Source organism: Hylaeus anthracinus, unplaced genomic scaffold (genome assembly GCF_026225885.1).
Source record: "Hylaeus anthracinus isolate JK02 unplaced genomic scaffold, UHH_iyHylAnth1.0_haploid 12002, whole genome shotgun sequence".
In the NCBI taxonomy this organism is placed as follows: domain Eukaryota; kingdom Metazoa; phylum Arthropoda; class Insecta; order Hymenoptera; family Colletidae; genus Hylaeus; species Hylaeus anthracinus.
In genome coordinates this window covers 13,924,008-13,943,952 of record NW_026534349.1, presented here as the reverse complement: position 1 = coordinate 13,943,952, position 19,945 = coordinate 13,924,008, and the positions used below count along the sequence as shown (strand labels likewise).

Genomic DNA, 19,945 nt, shown 5'->3' with positions numbered 1-19,945 from the left:
TCTCTCTCTCTCTCTCTCTCTCTCTCTCTCTCTCTCTCTCTCTCTCTCTCTCTCTCTCCCTCTCGCTCTCTCTCGCTCTCTCTCTCTCTTTTTCTATTTCTTGCCACGATATCGAATACACACAGCCCGCGAATAGAAGAGTCTCTTGTCCGAGCTTCTTCGTTTCCGAACGTCATCGATCTCCGCGCATGTGAACACCACACACGCTTCAGCAGTCTGACGGCAAGGAAAACGCGACACGAAACAGGAAAAAGGAAAACGAGTGAAGGTTTCGATGCGTCCTGGCTCGTCGTCTCGAGAAATCGAGTACGCACGCTCGTTGACGGAAGCGAGGCAGATTCGCGTACAGGACTCACCTAGGGACGATCCTCGTTCCGCTGTTGTCGTTTAATGTTCCTTTGCGAACGGCCATCAAAAAGAGAGAGAAAGAGAGAGAGAGAGAGAGAGAGAGAGAGAGGGATGGGGAGCGTCAACCGACGAGAGAAAGAGCTTACACGTAGAGTGTGTCTAAGCCGCGGTCTAAGTACGGTTTAGAAGCTTAAAGAACCCGATATATGTATGCAGCACCAGTGCATCTCGGTGGGCGTTCGAGCGCGAGGCTAATTGGTGTTGGGAAATTTGTCCCGGTGACAGAGTGAACGAACCGAGAATATATTCCTCGCTGAGGGAAGAAGGGACGAAGAGCCAGGAAACGATTAAAGGAGGCTCCGAGTGTGTGTTATCATTTTATTTGATCGCGTACACCTCGCTGCGAGCTGTCCAAGTCTCGAGGCAATTCGAGGTAAACGGGAACACGTACCACGGGTGTTGTTGTCGATGGTGTAACGAGAGAGTTCAGACAGTCTATTTCTGCGGTTTCACGATTTTTCTCCTTACCCGTTTCTTTACTCTCTTCCTTCCTTTTGCCACGGGTCCGATCTGGTCCGCGAGACGTCGGCGTTAACGATTTGCCCGCGGCTTGTCAGCGATGCCATACTCTTCGAAGCTCTGTTTCTTGTCCTGACTCGCGATCGATGTCACACGTGTGTTCCCATGAAAAAGTCCCCCGTCACGAGAGAGTATCGTAATCGCGTTTCCAGTTCTGGCGTTGGCAGGACGCGTGGATGGTTTTACGCGGCCCGAACCATCGATGATTTGTGCGTGCACGTAAAGGATAGACGGGAGGTGTGCGAGGATTCAAGTGTTACGTAGGAAAGTTTTTTTTTTTTTTTGCTCTCGTGTGTTGTGAAAGAAGAAGGTGGGGGTGTCCTTTTTGGAAACAACTGAGAAATTTTGCGAGCGAATTTCGGTTGCTCGGGAACCTCCGATTGGTCCAACCGCTGAACTTTGCGACGAGTCAGTTCTCTCACTCGTGGCCGTGTGCACGCATTCGAGTATCGCGGTCTTCCTGTTCAACGTGTGATTTTGACGTTCAAAGTGAGACGACGGTGGAAGGGAGCCCGCAGTTTCAACGAAGCCGCGTCGTTAAAGGGCGCCTCGTCACATCGTAGGATTCGCTACGTTAATCAACTGGTAAGGTGAATTCCCTTTGCTTTACGAGCCGTCGCGTCGGGCTGCGACACGCTCTCGCCTCTTTTAACGCGCAGTACTACCGGATAAGGTGGATTATTTCGAAGGCGATTGTTGTTACGTAAATACTGCATGATTTATGTAATGGCACGGTGTAATGGGTTATCGTTGCGAAAATTATATTCGAATAGTTAACGACGACTAGAAGTACCGTAGTGTGATTTACTCGGAACGTTTATTTCGCGCAACAACCGTTCGAACGTCTGTTTTATAGACGATCCTTTTGGCGATTCAAATTTTTGTTCGATGAAAGTAATATTCAAGGAAAGTATTCGATACATGAAATATTCAAATGAAATTTTGCACATCTTTTATTCGTATTCTAAATTTCTACTCGAGTAAAAAGTTTGTCCTGGTTACGAGTTGACGAACAATACTTGGTTCCAAGCACTGAATCTATTGTTAATACGTTAAGCTTCAAAGTGTACAAAAATTTTAAATCGATTAAAAGATTTTAAAACATGAATACATTGTTTTCAAAGCACTTTTCGAATCTATGAAAAACATATCATTCATCTCGTATCAACAAATTCGTTTCGATAATAACATTGTAGTAGCGTCGTTTCAACTAACTTGGATACGTTCTTAATGAAATAATATTGTCTAATGAAATTTGACCCTATAATCACAAAAACAATCATTAACTTAATCATTAGACTGTAGAAGATTATGCATTTAATAGCAACTGGAAATATGGAAAAATGTACGAGGATGTGCACAAATCGAAAAATATATAAAATATCAATAATTAAGTATGTATTGCAATATATAGAAGACACAAGATACTTTTATATAAATTTATGTATTATTAGAAATTATATATTAAAAGGAAACTTGAAAATCTCCATACATTCCAATATGTCTCAGGCTCGAATAGGTTGATATATTATGGTCAGAAAGCACTTGGGAGAAGTGTGGCTAAAATAATTCGTTGCTGCCTTCGATAAGTCATTCGAACTGATTCGATATTCGTGGTTACTGTAGATTTCGTAGCGATACCACGAATTTTGAGGCAGCTGCATAATTCATGACGGTCTGCCATTTCCTTCTCGTCCATCATTTTGGATCTCTTTACTGCCCTCACCCCCTAATCTCCTTACAGTTCTGCTAAAGCTTCTCCGAGATGAACGTAATAAGAAAAGAAGAAATATTTCTTGACGATGTAATTGCACGCCTGAGCAATTACTACATTTTCGTTCGAGAAATAAAATCAAGCAAACGTAAGGGAAATATCGTACGTTTGTGCAATAATTCACGTTAAGGGAATTTAAATTCTCCAATCGAGGAGTTGGCTTGTCGCAGAGAAAATTATTCGAATAAATTGCTCGATACTCGATGGCTCTTATTATTGGAAGCGTATCGATTAAACTTATGATAGAAACATTTCAAGTAGTCCAACTTCGTATTTATCTTTCAACGGAAGCATTAGTTTTATAAAACACTTTATCTTTTGGAGCGTAGGCTTCGTATAAACGAACGAAATATTCGATAGAACACTCTTTCATAAGAAACTTTATATTTTCAGAATTGTAGATATTTTCGTGGTCATGAAATTCCCCTAATAAAGTTCCCACGAGTCAGTTTCCCGCGGTGTGTACTTTTGTTGAATATTGTTTACTATGCAAACCGTCGCGTGGTTATGCATAATAATATACATTTTGACGTGTGAGGTGGAATAATGAGAATACATATTTACGCTAAGTCGACAATTCCAGCTTGATATTTCACTTCCGAGCGAATCGTTGGGGGTTTGTTAACTGTTGCCTGCTGATTTATATCGGGTGTTTTTTTCATAGGGTCGTAACTGCGGTTAGGCGTTTCGTAGCGTTGCAACGTTGCGCGGAACAGAAGCAGTTAAGTTGAAATTACCGTCTCGTAATGGTACCCGGTAAATCAATAGCAGAAGTAAATTAAGATTTATTGCTGCCTTGAGCTACAGACGATTTGGGAATATTCGTTTGGGTTAGACCTGCGTGAGCATCAAGTTACGTAGCTTACCCTTGACATTCCGAGCAGTTGTTTCATCGCAGGACATGTATCTTCGATACAAATCATTGCTAGCAGGAAATCGATTTTAAATTATTCAGAAAGTATAATTTTGTTGTGTTGTATCGAACGAGAACGGGGAACGTACGGGGTTCGTTACTTATCGATAGAATGTTTAGACCCTTGAGGTGCGTGATCCACGTCAGGTGCGAGTAAGCCTTAAATAGCTGAAGAAGACATTTAGAAAGAGTATAGAAGTCCCAAGTATCCTTAAAGAAACAATTTTCTCTTTTATGTATATGGAACAGTGATAGAATGTATAGTTAATTATTTAGTGATACTATATTTAAGTCTAGAATCTAGAATACTATATTTAGCGAGGGTCCGTGATCCTTTCTAAGTATAAGTACAATTTAATAGCGAATAACGAGTGAAGAAATTAAGGAAGAGTATGAAAGTCCTGAGTGCCACTAAACGAGCAATGTTAATGTCAATAGTAAGTGTAATGTCTTAGGAAGACAATAAAATAGAATTATTCCAAATTCAGGAAACAAAAATAATCGAACCTCTTCATGGTTATTGAGTGGATCTCAGTATGAATTCTTTTTGTACAAGCAACGTTAAAGAATGATTTATAGTTACATTTTTATTATTGATTGACGTAACGAAACAAAATTTGACTTGGTTATATATAATATACGTACATGTCTTCAATGTATACAAAAACAAGAGAATTCAAACTTCATATTATTATTAGATAATTCAATAATGCAAATTGAAATATTGTATTTGTGCACATTCTCATAGATATCTCCATACTTTCGCTTGCTATAAATGCATAAACCTCCGCAGTCCACTTGTGAATAATATGAAAATTAATAAGAAAGTCAATCAAAAATCTAGGGGAAAACCGAAAGGCTTAACCGAAAGTATCATTTTATTCATAAAGTATTTCCAACTCGATCCAGCTTGTGTTATCATTAACGTTTCCTTAGTTACAAGAAACCGTTCGGCTTTGATTCTCAAGAGACCATGACAGACCTAGAGTCACTTGAGCTAGATAGCGAAAATAGTTGGGAAACACTGTGTACTATGACGTATCAAGCGCAACGCGTGCCCAAGATGGAATGCTTGAATATGTATAAATGCCACTGGCATCGTTTTTCTCTTTCGCGTTCTAGAATACCTTCAACGTTTCGATCTCGAAGTCACATAGATAACTGCACTGCGCGTTATTCGATATAATCGGCGAACAGCTTCAATTAGATCCTCCCTTGTATAGAACAGTTGGGAATGACATTAAAATGGCACTAATCGTGCTTCTTAATCCCTAGTACTTATCAAACTTAAGTTTGGTAGTTACATAAATTTAACTTCTTAACTGTAGTTTACGTTCTCGCAAATATGTACGTTAATATAGCTACTTAGTCTTCTAGTGAGAGATAAACGAAACAGCAAGACTTTATTTGAATAATGGATGACGAATAAAAACACTATACGGCAATTTATTTCTTGCATTTCTCCAGCAAGACGATTATTCAGATAAGCTTTCACTCGTCCAATTTGAGTCGTAAATCTATTATTTAATATTTCCATTTTTTGTCCGTTCTTCTTTATTCGACATTTTTATGCAAATAAGAACTTTGCCCGTCTCCGTCTCTATTCAAATTTACGGAATAAGTACGACTCTATCGTATAAATTATTCCCCTGTGTTAAAAAAAATTTTAATTTCTCGTGGGAATATTTGTAGTACAAGGAAGTTGGGAAAGCGTAATAAAATGAGGGGTAGTACTTTGTACAAAGAAATTATCGAGGACGCAGCATTCTGGAAACTGCTGGAGGAATTTCACGGAGTAATACAAAGGAGATGCAATTTATCTCGTATCAGTCACTAGTTCGTTTCGTCTACTTCAAACGGATTTCTTTTGTCAAATCGATGTTCCACGAATAAAACAATCTCACTTTGCATTTAAATATATGCGTGGTTATTACTTAGCGTTTCTCTATGTGTACCCACAGCTATGAAACTCCATCTAGAGTGAATATTTGTGAAAGGAAATCGTTGTCTGAAACGATCGAAATCGTAAAACAGGACCTCGCTTCGGCAAACACGCGAGCCAGTTAGTATTTGCATTTTGCTGGCTAACAACCAAGAATTGTGTATTTATTCTCTTGCAAAATATTTACGTTTCCAAAAAATCATTTGGTATTGCGTGGAAATACCAAAGCGCAATACTCTCGATGACGAAAATTGAACGAGTCAAAGGCCCACTACGTGGAAATTCTATATTCCGTTGTTTTTTCTTTTGAAAAATTGCACGTATAATAGTAAATGTCAAAGTGAACATTAGGTGGACCAGAATATTCAAAGAGTTTAAAGAAATCTAAAATAAAATAGAATTTGACAATAAGACTTATGAAAAAGCATTGATTTATAATAATATTATAGTAAACTTCAAAGTAAACATTAGGTGGATTAGAATATTTAAAAAGTCTAAAGAAATTAAAAATGAAATAGAATTTGAAAATAGAATTTATGAAAGAGCATTGATTTTTTATTTAAAAGTAGATTTAAAATGTAGAATAAAATTTGGTTGTAAGAGCAAATGCAATACCATTAATAATTTCTTTGAAAATTGATTTTCCTTCCAACTCTAAGGGAGTCTTTAACTTTACAGAAAAAGAATATAGAAATTATCACTACCCCATAATCAGTTTCTAAGTTGGTAGTTTAATAATTTAGAATGAAAAGCAATATTACTGTGTTTCGTCCCTGGATTTGATATAGTTAGACTCATCAGCAAAGGCTTATCTAGCAAATCCTGCCTTAAACGCGGTGTTATTAATCGTTTAAACCATCTGTTCAAACTAATTATATCGTAATAAACTATCGACTAATTGAAGACTGTTCAAACGATTAATGGTGTTACGTCTAAAGCAGGCTTTGCTAGATAAGCCTTCCTGATGAGTTCAGCTAGTAGCTCCAAAACGGATCGCAATAATATTCCTTTTTGGGCCAAAAATGTTACTCGAGGTGCGATGTGATCGTAACCGATTACCTGCAACGTTAACTTTTAGTAATAAGAAAATGTGATGCTTCGAACAAATCTTGTTCGGAGTTCGAGAAACACAATCGAATGTCATCTGTGATATTTTCCGTTTTTTTTTTTTGTAAATATAAAGAACATACGAAGGCCAACTTCATTTTGTTCTGACTGAATGTCACCATTTATTTAATTTCTAATGCAATATTTTACGATAGAAGAGTATTCAAGGTTGTTGAAGGATGTTGAAAGTTGTTACAAGCTATTTAAAATTTGTCGAAAAATATTTCCTTAAAATATATTTGAAGCTATATTTAATTTCAAGTATTAAATTGTAAACAAAAATTTAATCGTGTAACGTACTCAACATTTATAAATATTCACGAATGCTACTAATGCGTAATGTGATTGTGACCAAAAGTGCGGCACCATAAATTTATTCTAATTTTCGTGTTTCGACATTCGAAAACAGCGAAGGTTGATGCGGTTTTAATTTATGAGTATTGTCGCCGAAGTAGAGAATAAGCAGTGCGTTTGTATGCTGAGAGATGTGCTGATCGTGCCAGATTTGGCAATGTGGGGAACGCGCAGTACTGAATCACTTTAAGGCATGCATTGACGTTCAAGGTCACCATTTTGAACACTTGCATTCGTAGTGTGTGTAAGAAAATTACCACGCTGATTTATTCTTTGGAATCAAATGTTTTTCTGCGTAGTTGACCTTTAATGACCTTGAATGTCCTTCAATCATGGATGCTCGTTGTAAAACGCTCCGGCAAAAGTAAGAACAGACTTTCTCATTGTATTTAACACGGTGAAGATATTAGTTTGCATTTAGAAAACTATTTAGTGACATTATGTTCCTCTTGAAATTAACAATAAACCAGATTTGTATGGACATCTTTCTTACTTATTTTGAAATGACCGAAGTTACATAATTCAGACTTTGAATATTATTTTTGTAACAGATGATATAGATTAATTCGGTCATTTCACCGATAAACGCGTCTATATTAGTATTTGCAAAAGGGATTTCAGCGTATGGCTTTTTTCTTGAGTGTCCGTTATTGATTCCGTGACACAGTAGGAAAAAATCGCGTGGTCATCTAAGGATTAAAGGATACTAGCTGACACCCATACAATTTTTTTAATAAACCGCAATTTTGACACGCCGAAGCTTTGTCTGGTAGATTGAATATTTTCCACTGTGTAGGTGACAGAATGAAAGAGCCTAACATTGTGCGCAGACGTTGAGCTAACGACGCCTCCTGTTCCTCGACATTTTTCGCCTTTCTTGACATTTTCACATGATAGTTTCTAGGGGAGTTATATAAAACACAATCGTCCTTGTGGCAAGACAGATCTCATTTCTTTATGAGCAATGAAACACCCGTGTAATGTCTTACCGCGGACGACTCATAAGTCCCTTCCGAATAGAACTTTCCGCGACTCCAACGCGGCCGACGTTTTAAAATAATGTATTCTTTCACGCAGCCTTTAATTATGTTTAATACGGAAAATTGACAGCGTTCGATTGTTCTCTACCGTCGCACTAGGTTCAGTCGTCACTTTATTCTCTTCTTTACTCTCACTTCTAATCTATATTCAAATACGAACGACAGTTTATAAAATAGAGGAAGATAGAGTTTAACTCATTCACTGTCAGGCAAATTTAAAGCATTTTCCCTTGGGCGCTAAGGTTTAATACAGATGTGTAATCTAGGTTATCGTTTCGGTAATAAAAAGTGATATTAAATTTGTTGTTTTAAAAAGAAAATTCACGATCTTCTTTTGTAATAATTCGTGATCCAAACGGCTATAAACTTATCCCTTGAGTAATTGCAAACAATTTGAACTACGATAATATCTTCGACGTCTTCTTTCGAATTCAATAATAATTGGATGATTCTGCTTCAGTTTATCTTATCTCTGATTAAGCAGTTTTATGGAGTTACAAATGTGATATTTAAATCTTGTACTTTAAATGTTCTCATAAAAAAACGAATCCTTCTGTTGTACTTAAGGTTCATCATTTTGGGTGTGGTGATTTTCTCTAGACTCTATGCTTTACCAAAATCCATCGGGATGTTTACATTTTGTTGCAAGATCTTTGGTAGCAATAATAAATAACACGAGTATGCTGTGGAATGTTTTGAATAGGGAATTTTAACTTCTACCAAGATAACATTCGTTGGTGTGGATCTTCTACGTCCCATTGTTATTTTTAACACATCTCTATGAAGCTCTAGTTGCGAGAGTCTCTTTGTTAAAGATACGGAATCACGTGGTGTCGCCGGACGGATGACACTAGAAGCGTACCACCGAAGTTTGTTTCCTTCTTCCTGTTGGGCAAGACTGACAATCAGCGTAGAGAGCATAATTTAGCCTTATAATTATATTCGCGTTTAAACGCATTCGCTGAGCTTTTCTTCTGCCACATTTCACCTTTAAATGACTCTGCTTTTCACGCAACAATTACTTTCCGTCAAAACGTCGCATTCTTGTAAAATTTATTGTGCATATTCAATATCTATTGAAAAGTGTCTACGAATTTTTATATATTAAGGGAGTGTATTCTAGTCCAGAGCGTCAATTTTCTGGTACTGTATTCTGTCGGATCTTTTCTTTTATATATGTATAAAGAATTTTTGTATAGGGCGTTGCACACATATTTATTCATATTTGAAAAATATACGTAATCTATTTTTAATGAAAATAATTAAAATTGAACGCAGTACAAGTGATCTTGCACAAGCTCTTTTGAAAATAGTATGGTTCAGTAATAGAAAGCTACGCTATTCCTGAGCAACACAGGCTACGTTTTATTTTGAATAAAGATACGTTTTCAATTTGTAATCTCAAAAGTTTTGGCATCGTTACATTCACAATGAAAAATATCGATCGAAACATCTGAGTTACGGAAAACAAAAGACAGTCACCTACTGATTCGCGAAAGAACACGCGGTCAAATGCGAACGACGTAAAATAAATAGTATTCCACATCAGGGGATGATTCTTTGCTTGAAAACGAAACGAAAACGAAGAATGATATTTTTTCGTAGGAAGCTTCGTTTTCGTAAAAATAGAGATCGAAAGGTTTGGCTAACCATGTCTGACCACGACTGGCCAGTTCTACTAATTCTGCCATTGCTCGATCTACCATACCTCTTCTATGCACACTGCAATTTTTTAAATGATTACAACTAATCGAAGCGGACACTAACATAACAGAAGCAGCATAAGTAGAAATGGCGAGTAATGGTCAGACACGCTGATGAAGTCGCACACGTGCTCCAAGAGATTCAAGATCAATTTTCTCATAATTGAAAGCTCAAATTAAAAAAACTCCGTTGCTCATTTTCGATTCATTTTTTCCTCGTAAAATCATCTGTATATATAAGAATCGACAATCATCAAGTGATTTATACTCTTCTTTGTCCTTGCTTGGCCATGACTTCTTCGAGGACTAATTCGGCATACTAGAAGTAGGTTCCGACACCTCGAACGATCGTTTTTAAAATGTCATGGTCACTCCCGACATTTATTAACCCTTTGGTCTAGGATTTACTGTGGGATCGTGCGTGCCATAATCAGGTGTAAAATTCCTTGCACCTTTTCATGCGACGTGCCTGACTCGTGTTTTTCATAGACGGCTCAAATTCTATACCCCGGGTCTCACACGTTCGTTTAGGTTAAAAAGTTAATACAATCAACCTCTTCACGCCCTTGGCCATATATGTGGACGTTTAGTTTTGTATAATTATAATTACTGTCGATAATAAAAAACAGATTGGTAATAACTTATTCACGACAGAATCCCTCAACAAGAGGAGTACAGATTTTATATTTCGGCTGCACTGATAATGTTATTTCCAAAGTACAGTTAGAGATATAAGAAAAACGTGAAGAAAAATCGTCCCTGAAGAGATTAATACTTTTTCTTTACGAAGTACATAGTTAAAGAAATGGAAATAACATTCAGTGAACTATTCAATCGCGATTGTAACGCAAAAGACCTTCTTCTTCAAACTCATACCTTTGCCAGTGTTTTGAATTTTATATGAAATTTTACTTAAGTATTCGTAAAACTACGTTCGCCCCCTCCCCCTAAAATCCATTTTTGGTCTTTATTATATTTTAAAACTTGTACGTGAAATAGGAAAAAATCAATATCTGGCACTCTATTCTGGATAATTATTAATAGAAAATCTAGGTTACAAGCCGTGACATTAAAATTCCATTATACTTATCTATTCCGGATTGATGTGAAGATAGAATGATAGAACGTAGAGTGTAGTGGAATTGCGTTACTACGTGTAAAATACTGCTACCGTTCGATACGTTCGCTTACAATGTATTTTTTCATATAGGAAACATTTCTTCAAACAATGTTCCTCTATATTTATAAATATATTTGATACAACGAGTATAGACAACAACATTGCAGTAAGCATGTCTCCATAAAATGCATGTTTACAATCTTACAAAATCTTGCAAATTTCTGAATATATTGCATGAACACCAATTATAACTGTTTTCTGTGTAACATTATATATAATTATTCATTCGGTCTAAGATTTTCAAATATTGTGCCCTGCAATAGAAACATATGAATAAAGGAATGAGATAATGACGAATTATTATATTCGTACATATATCATAATCTTTAGTTAGCAGAAATGAAAAGAAAAATTCACGAAAGTGTTTGTAATATTATTTTTTCTAATGATGATGATATATCGATCATATCAACGCATTGATATTAGTATTTACCGAAAACACTGTCAGCGCATGACTTAACAAAAAAGTATTACTTAAAATGGTTTACGACGTAGGAATGCAATATTTATTGATATAACGCAATGCTAAGGAAAGAATAGATGTTGAGCCTGGGTCACTAACTGCTCGTCTGAAATATCTCTGTTATTCTAAACAAGAGGAGAGAAATCGACGCGATTTTATGGGTTCCAGGTGTACGTAATGTACTAGCAATAGTTTGGCTATAGCTAGAGGCGTAATGGAATTTCAAAACCAGAATAAATACTTTTTACTTTTCGACCTGCAAGGAAAAGCTATCAGTTTCTTTCGTTTTTTTTTTTTCTAATCTATATCCATTTATGCAAAAATTTTAAGAAATACCTCAAATGAATCTTGAGGAGGATCGAATTTCACATTAAAAAGTTAAATAAACCTTTCCTCCAGGCTACCCCGTATAAGCCTGCGATAAAACTGTCAAAATTAGAAACTAAGTACGTATAGGAAAGCAATTATGATTTGTTAAATAAGATGTAACTTATCGAAAAGGGGTAGGCAACTAAATTGCAAGTAATCTATAAGAGTATACATGACGATAAAATTTATTATTATTTATTATTACTATTAATTAACAATAGAAAAAAGAACACAAAATAATACGAGAAAATCACAGTATATATTTTGCGGCAAATAATTAAATCAATTCTAAACGTAAATATAACGTTTGAAATGATGAAAAAAATGAACAGGCTTATGAGAGGTAGTCGACTGCACTCTAATAAAGAATAAATCAAATGAAATTTATTGCATACTGAAACCACACGTGGGTTTCGCGCACCTGTCGCATATGTAAGTATGAAAAAACATGTTAACCTTACACAAAACATATTTACTTCCAAACAATTAATAATTATCATATTATTTTATGGAATATACTCCGCATATATTTCGCAGAAATTTCTGTAAAATTTCTAATAATATCGTGATATCGTAATCTCCTCTATTCGTAAAAGTGTACCGTGTAAACAGTGGTCTCGCCTAAGTATGCTCACCGTGATGTGAAAAGGGTTGGGAGGCACCAAGTACGGGACAATTATTGGGTCACCCACGATGCAATACCGCGCGTTAATGGGCCATTGTCAACGGTGTTCAATTTCTCGTAAACCAATGTGAATATACATTTGGTTACTGCCACGTTATGCAAATTAATGTTTCCATTGCTGGTAAAATAATTTCCGATACTTCCCTTATTGGTAAATAACGTTAAAGAGAATAATGCGATATTAATCTGCGATCGCTAACGAGTGGACATTGGCACGCTCTGACGCGACGAACAAACTTTTGCATCGTGCGATTCTCGTCGCGGACTGATACGGCACGGACGTAATTAATATCATGCGAGAATTCGTAGAACACTCTTTTTGCTGATTCCAAGCTCGTGCTCTATTTACCGTGAACTAACGAAGCGGTTGCGAGCTATGCAGCGTAGCCGTTAATTTCTTTCTCTTCGTTACTTACTGTCGTCCCACGTCCGGATTTGTGTGGAGTCGAGCTTCCAGTTCGCCTTAATTTTCTACATAACTCACCACTTAGGGTGACTGCCTCGGTAATCGGACGAAAAAGGGGAAATACAATTTTCTTTGCTCCATACATTAATTAAGACAATCGTTTATATCGTTGGTAGGTCAGAAATTAATTAAGGCAATTGATTCCAGCATTGGTTTTATCATTGGTCGTGCGGAATTTAAGTAAAATGATTGTCTTTATATCGCTGGTTGTTGTACTTTCGTTTTGGCAACGACTCATTTCTGCATTTAATTGATTCTAATAAATAGAACGAACCCTCTATGGGTCGAATATTTGTTCTGCAAACAACTTGCAAGGCATTTAATTTGATATTTCAGGTTAATGGTGCTGCTAACCGATATCAATATTGTTATTGGTTATCGGAGACATTATATAATTAAGACGTATTTGTCAATTTGAAAAAAAAAAACTATAATTACTTGGTAAAGTGTTGATATATTATCACGTGACCTGGAAGTTACACGAGCCCGTAGGGGGTTAATATTGTCGTATCTCAATTAGAAAATACCAAGGTGCTTCAGTTTATTTGTTATATCATAATGATTTTATAGTTAGATACTTTCTTCATTAATCCAGGCGTAGTGAATACTGATTGCCTATAACTGTTCTGCAATTCAGATTTTTTAACGTAGACTTGCATGTTAACGTGTGTACTCTTGAGTAATATGCAAACATTGGATGGAATTATTCACCGTGTTGCCAGAATAATTTCCATAAGCAACCTTATTTTTCAGTCCAACGCCCCAACCACTTAAACGTACATTATGTGAAATTCTGTCTTACGAGGAACATCTGCAAAGTATCCGACGCCGATGTTGAAGGAACTTTGCAGGCTTGTAGAGCAGCTAAAAATAAGAAACATGTATTTTTTCTTAGCTGCATTACCTCAAGTTTAAAACGTGCTTTACATCTCCCGTACCTTTGAACCTATTGAAGACACGAGTAACTCTTTTTCACGTGTGTATTATGCTTTTTATGATTAGCATCGTTTTTAGAAAAACAGGGACGATTGTGCTTATTCTGCATTTATAATTAACCTGAATTAGTTCTGTGAGACTGATATTGTAGACACATGCCTGAATAACAGCAAAGAATGATTAATTTACATTTTATGTATTTATAGATTTAAGAAAATTAACATCTTTATTGAAACTTCCGTTATATAATATTTGATTGAGGTTAAAATCGAAATTGAAGTGATAGATTATTGAAATGTAATTTACTACATACATTTATTAAATATTCATTTGTATGCATAGTTATCATCTAGACATGATATTTCATTGTATGTATATAAAATAATTTACTCCACTATGACTTACACTCTTTCGTGCATAAGTATATCATACATGCAAGTTTAAGGAGTGTTAGAAAAAAGGCGTCGTATCAAATTAAATTATTCCTTTTTAAAATTAAATGTTTCAGAATCATCTGCAGAATTACAATATATTTTTTCGTTTTCAATACACCTAAAATCTGAAACAATATTGAATCCCACAAAAAAAAAATGGGAATTGCTTTTCCCATGCAAAGAAAAACACGTTTCGTTTGCATTCACCCATAAAAGAACTTACAATTAGTCGTGTGATCGCGAGCGCACTTTCTCCTCTCTATTTTTAACCGACTTCGAAAAGGAGGAGGTTACTCTCTATTCGACATGTATATTTTTTTCCCGATGTAGTTTCACTTGAGATTAATGCCTTCGGTCCAACAAAATCCTGGAACGTCGTTACGCCCTCTTCGCGATCCGATTCGTGTCGAGACCTGGAAAATAGCTTTCTGCTACATTTATCACGTCTCGATTCGATGAAAATTTACACCAAGCCAGGAATTTTTTTCCGTTTGGGGAGCAGCCAGAAGTTCGAGGGAGCCCCGTATCAGGGCGAATTTTGGCCATCGCGGCTATCGATGCGTGCATTTTCGCGATGAAACAACACTTTCTTCGTTGCCAGTACGAGCTTCAACTTTGACCGGTTGCCAAACGAAGACCAAGTGACGAATCATTTCAGTAATTAATTTGTTTTCACGAAACGTCGGGATGCTTACAAGGACGCCCGATTTTACGGGCCCGACATCCGTTCGCGTTGTTTGAATCTCATTGCCGAGTTCGTGTTGCGCTCGTGCAGACACTTGCATACGAGAAGTATGCGCTATGACGTTTACACGGGTTGTAGCGCTGGATGGTATGCTCCAAATACATTTTCTCTGAGCTTAACATGGTCTTGTACCGATTCCAGTCATTTTTTTAGCTTTCGATCCTCGTTCTTCTTGTATTTGATTAAAATATTTGAGACTTTCGTGAAGCTGTGAAACGATACCAGTGTGCCCCTTGATCCTTGAAGAAGTTAATCGCAGGTCCGGTGAAGATGATAAGAATGATCTTGTATCGATACTTTTTTATCGATGCATGTCTGGTTACGTTCAGTTAGATAGTGTAATATATACGTAAATGAAGTGAGTGAGTGAGAAAAATGAGTTACTTGCATTTTCAATGGGTTCAAAGGTCGAAGTATTTTATCCAAAAGAGAGGGCTTGTGTTTTATTATCCTGAGTATATACACCTTCTTATTTTGTTAATTTCAGAACTTCAAACACTATTTTATCATTTTAATTGTTTGAAGTCTTTTATTATATGGATCTGAAAGGTCGCGAATCTGAAATGGGATGCTCCCTTTGGTGGAACTTACAAACTTTTAAATGGAAATCTCTACGAAAAATTACACTTTTTTTTTCTTGGACGTGAACAAATTACTTTTATCCGTAATATTTTCGTGACAGATGTTTCAATGACAAAATACGTTGTTTTCATGTGTCGACTCATATCTACACGAAGTACTGATGTAATTGATATCGCAACACGCAAATCTCTGACTTATTCAATTTATTCATTGATCAAAGTATGCACCGTTTGGTAGACGTTCGAAATGTCTTCCTATTTTATTTTAGCGATGCTCTTAGTGAAGATTTAGAAAGATTAAACTTCTAGATCCGCTAAAAGTCTCCATCATATTAGACTTTTCATTCTTTGGAAAGTATCCAAACAACCCTGGAAAATATTAAAGTGAAGACTTCTATACGTAGATTTCAAATATCATTTTTGTTTCTCCCAGTTAGTACTTTTTTAGAGTGCTATTTATTTAGGAAATAATCTTATATCAAACTCATAAATACCTTTTCGCTTTTCGTTTTCGTTAAATATATACAAAACACATGTATAGCCAATAGTTAACAATTTCACATACGTGTGATAATACGCGAGGCAACACTGCAATATTGATGCATTTCTATTGTCACAGTAGAATCTAAATTCTACAGCAATATAAGCGTAAGTGGAAACAGGATAACATAATTTCTTCCAAGCGCATTTAACAATTCGACGAAAAGATGTTTTCAGTACACATGTATGGTTCATATTTCTTGTCGAATTTTTATCATTCTCTTTTTCGAAGAATTATACCTATGTTTTCTAGTAGAGTTTATATTGATAATTGGATATGTTCGTGGGGCGAAATAGAATTTTCGTGTTCGTACCAGCATAAATTGCATATTTGTGTTTTCCTACGTCGTCTACCGAATTTCCATAAGTGCCATATTATGTATGTAAATGACTTTCCTAGGCGGAACTTTCCCAACTTTTGCTACTTAAATGCACGACGTATAACTACAAACTTCGCGAGCATACATAGGAGAGAAGTAATGGCTTACATCCAAAGACTTTAAACTCCCTTTGCGAGTAATTGCATCGCTAACTCACGCTTACCGTAAACAGCAAGCTGGTTGAGCGTAATTTAAAAAGAGATTAAACGAACGTTTCAGCGTGAGCTAAAAAATTGCACCAAAAACTGTCTACGTAATTCTGTCGAGTTTGGTGTTCGTTAATTACATTTTATGAAGTACCAAGATTTTTCATGTTCCACTTACTATCACTGTAAATCGTATCTTCGTCGTATATATTTTTTTTTATTATTCAATTATGTATTCTAATGTATTTTAAATATTGGGAAATTAATTTCATTTTAAAGATGAATTGAACTTTCTTTATTAAATTTTTTATTAATGTATAAAGCATAGTGCTTAGGATACAAATGCGATACCAATGAAACGACTTGAATTATGGAGTCATTTTTCCTTAAACCATGATCTGGTGTATTCTAGTTTAGAATTTTTATATTTTTTACATGAATGAATCGCGTGAATGAAAACAAATTAAATGAATTTTCGTTTACTTTATATAATTTACTTCGATTCCTTGCGAATAAAATGATGTAATTATTTAGCTTTAATAATTACGCGATTACTGTGATTATCTACGAAATATTCAAAAACCTCTACCCATTTTTATAGACTGAAAGTCTATTTTGCTTCGAACTTTTTACTAGAGACATAACTTTCAATAAAACAAACTCTTCAACTAGTTCACCTTCATTTACATTCAAGTTTCTGTGATGTTAAGTAAAGGAAACGTTTTCTACGACCTTCGCCTACAAAGACACTTCTCGTAAAAGGACCCATTCAAATTCTTTCATTTCAACCAAAAGACCATTCCTTTGGTGCAAATAATCAATTGAAGGTCTCGTAAAGTCTGTAAAGTTTGAATACTTTGGCACGATTATTTTGTGCCCTTCCTAAATAGGAAATTATTTTCTTAACATTCATGGGTAAAATCGCTTGATTATTTTCCTCAATCAACTTTAGCTTTATTACGTTCAAATCGATAAAAACTCCACTTATTGAGATATCTTGAGATTTAATTGGCGATATAAAATGAGACAACCGTGAATACAGTTTTGGAAAAATAAATAAACTAAAATACAGAAGAAGAAAATAAAAGAAAGTCCTTTAAAATAAAAAATATTTAATCCTGGTTATCGTAGACTTTAAAGATTATATAGTTTTTTTTTCTTTTAGTTGAATCGTTTTTAATTTTAATATTTTGGATTGTTTTTGGTGAAATTTGAATACACATTAGATTTTTTAATATAAATGTATTGTAAATCTTCTTCAATTTGGAAATGATAAATTATGCTGAAACACAGTTAATAGATAGAAATTTATTATTACGGCCTATATAATTTTAAGAAATGATGAGTTATCTTCATATACCCAATATTATTAAGGAATATTATCATTTTTTTTAAATATATGTTATTCATTTACTGCTTACATATTATTTTTCTTCAAAGTAGATATAAATTACAGGAATCAATTTCATTTAAATTTTCAACCTTTATCATAAACATTCAAAATAAACTCCACTTCTCCTTTGATAAGTACAGTGTAAAACCTGAAATAAACCACGAAATAATGACCAAAACGTCGTTATGAGTCTTTTCACTTTAATAAAACTCCACGTGACAAGAAGAGAAAAGAAGATAATTTACTCTCATCCGATTCAGCGATCAAAAGAAGAGCATAATCAATATTTCTTATATTTTTAACCGACTTCGAAAAGGAGGAGGTTACTCAATTCGACATGTATATATATATATATTTTTTTTTATATACAGTTTTATTTTATTTTATTTTTATATTTTATTCGTAATACTTTATGCCACAATATTTCATAATTTTTAAAGAATTTTCTGAAAGCAAAGGACGCTATATATAGGGTTACAATATAGTATTAGATAGCCGTGGGGGACGTGCTATTAATTTTCATGGGATTCGTTTCTGTCTCTAATAGACATTGGGAGATTTATTTACAAGTTCGTTAGATCGGTGACATATTATTTTCCGCGTGACGACTAAAACTTGGTGCACGCGTCCTATTTCTCCATCGCTGTATCGATCTCCCTGCCACTGCCGACGCCACGGAGTTCCGATAGCAAACTAACGAGTTTATTTTTAACGCATTTGAGGAACAACTTGCGGAGTGGCTGTGTGCATGCAGCGTAACGGCAAGTTACGGCGACTCCAATGACTCTTAATTGGTTGAAACGAGTCGGTTCTGCTGGCTATCGATCGTGGCGAGAAGAAAATAGTTCCACTTCGATTTTCCTAGCGAACTCATTGTTCCTCCGCTAACTCTTTCAGACGCGGTTCACGGCACGAAAGTTGGAGATTTACAGCCAAGTTGCATTCAACTTTTGTTTTTATAAAAAAAAGGAAACAAAGAAATTGAATCCATTACAGTATAAACCTCTATACTTGTAGTCTTCGGAATCTTTCATGGTGGGCTGAAACACATCCTATCAAGCATATTAGGGTATTAAACAGGTGAAGCATTTTTAAATGCATTTTTTTCCTGAAGAATTTTTAGGTATTTTTAGAAACCAAACGGCTACATGGAAATCTTTTACTCTATTAAAGTAATGATTAAAGATGTTACAAAAATATTTCTGCTTAAGAAATTTATTTTTCAAAGCGTTATGATTAGAAATATCTTGTTGTTTATATTGACGAGGATATTGCAAAGTAATTACACTTGCTCAGTAAAAATGATCTTCTAGGACCTAGAATCTAGGTCAAAGCGAGTATAGCATTTTTGATAAAGAACGATCTACACATGTGTCGGTATTCTCATTTCCGCATAAACGCACTATCTTGTCAGTAATTTGTCCTACAAGTAGGGTTTTATACCCTGAAAAAAATGATTCACGTGAATTTTACCTTAAATAAGCTTTGCGAGCTTGCGTCACAATATCCTATTACGTATAAATTCCGCGCGTTTATTATAACTTTCAATTATCGCGCACGTTAAATCCGCGTATCATTTATATTCAGGAGGCATTAATCTTTACTGAGAAACTGTTATGGGCTTATTTATTTCTTTGATGTATCATCCATTCATAATTCAGTGAACATAGTATTAAAACTGATGTTGATAAATACAAATATAAATTTTCCAATAATTAAGGTGAGGGAGGTGGTATCGATTCATCTGGTCGACGTTTGAGAGGGACAATTTAAATTAAAGTCGGCGAGCTCATGCCGTTATACAAATTCTTTATGAATATTCGTCTATGATTCGAGGAACTGTAATTTTCTAATTCAATTGCATTTA

The 19,945-nt window shown here is 35.3% G+C and overlaps 2 protein-coding genes across 5 annotated transcripts in view; both read left to right on the top strand.

The window, feature by feature from the left end:
• Nucleotides 1-19,945, top strand: part of LOC128891722 (neurocalcin homolog) — a 171,208-nt gene that overhangs the window by 80,415 nt on the left and 70,848 nt on the right. The window lies entirely within an intron of this gene.
• Nucleotides 1-19,945, top strand: part of LOC128891723 (neuronal calcium sensor 2) — a 140,178-nt gene that overhangs the window by 80,250 nt on the left and 39,983 nt on the right. For 2 of the 4 annotated variants that reach the window (XM_054151458.1, XM_054151455.1), the window contains exon 2: nucleotides 1,080-1,512. The exons of 1 other annotated variant lie outside the window; for it this stretch is intronic. The gene's annotated coding sequence lies outside the window, so the exon portion shown is untranslated. Of the gene's footprint in view, nucleotides 1-564; nucleotides 782-1,079; nucleotides 1,513-19,945 lie in introns of all 4 variants that reach the window. One more of the 4 variants, XM_054151459.1, reaches the window with a different exon arrangement.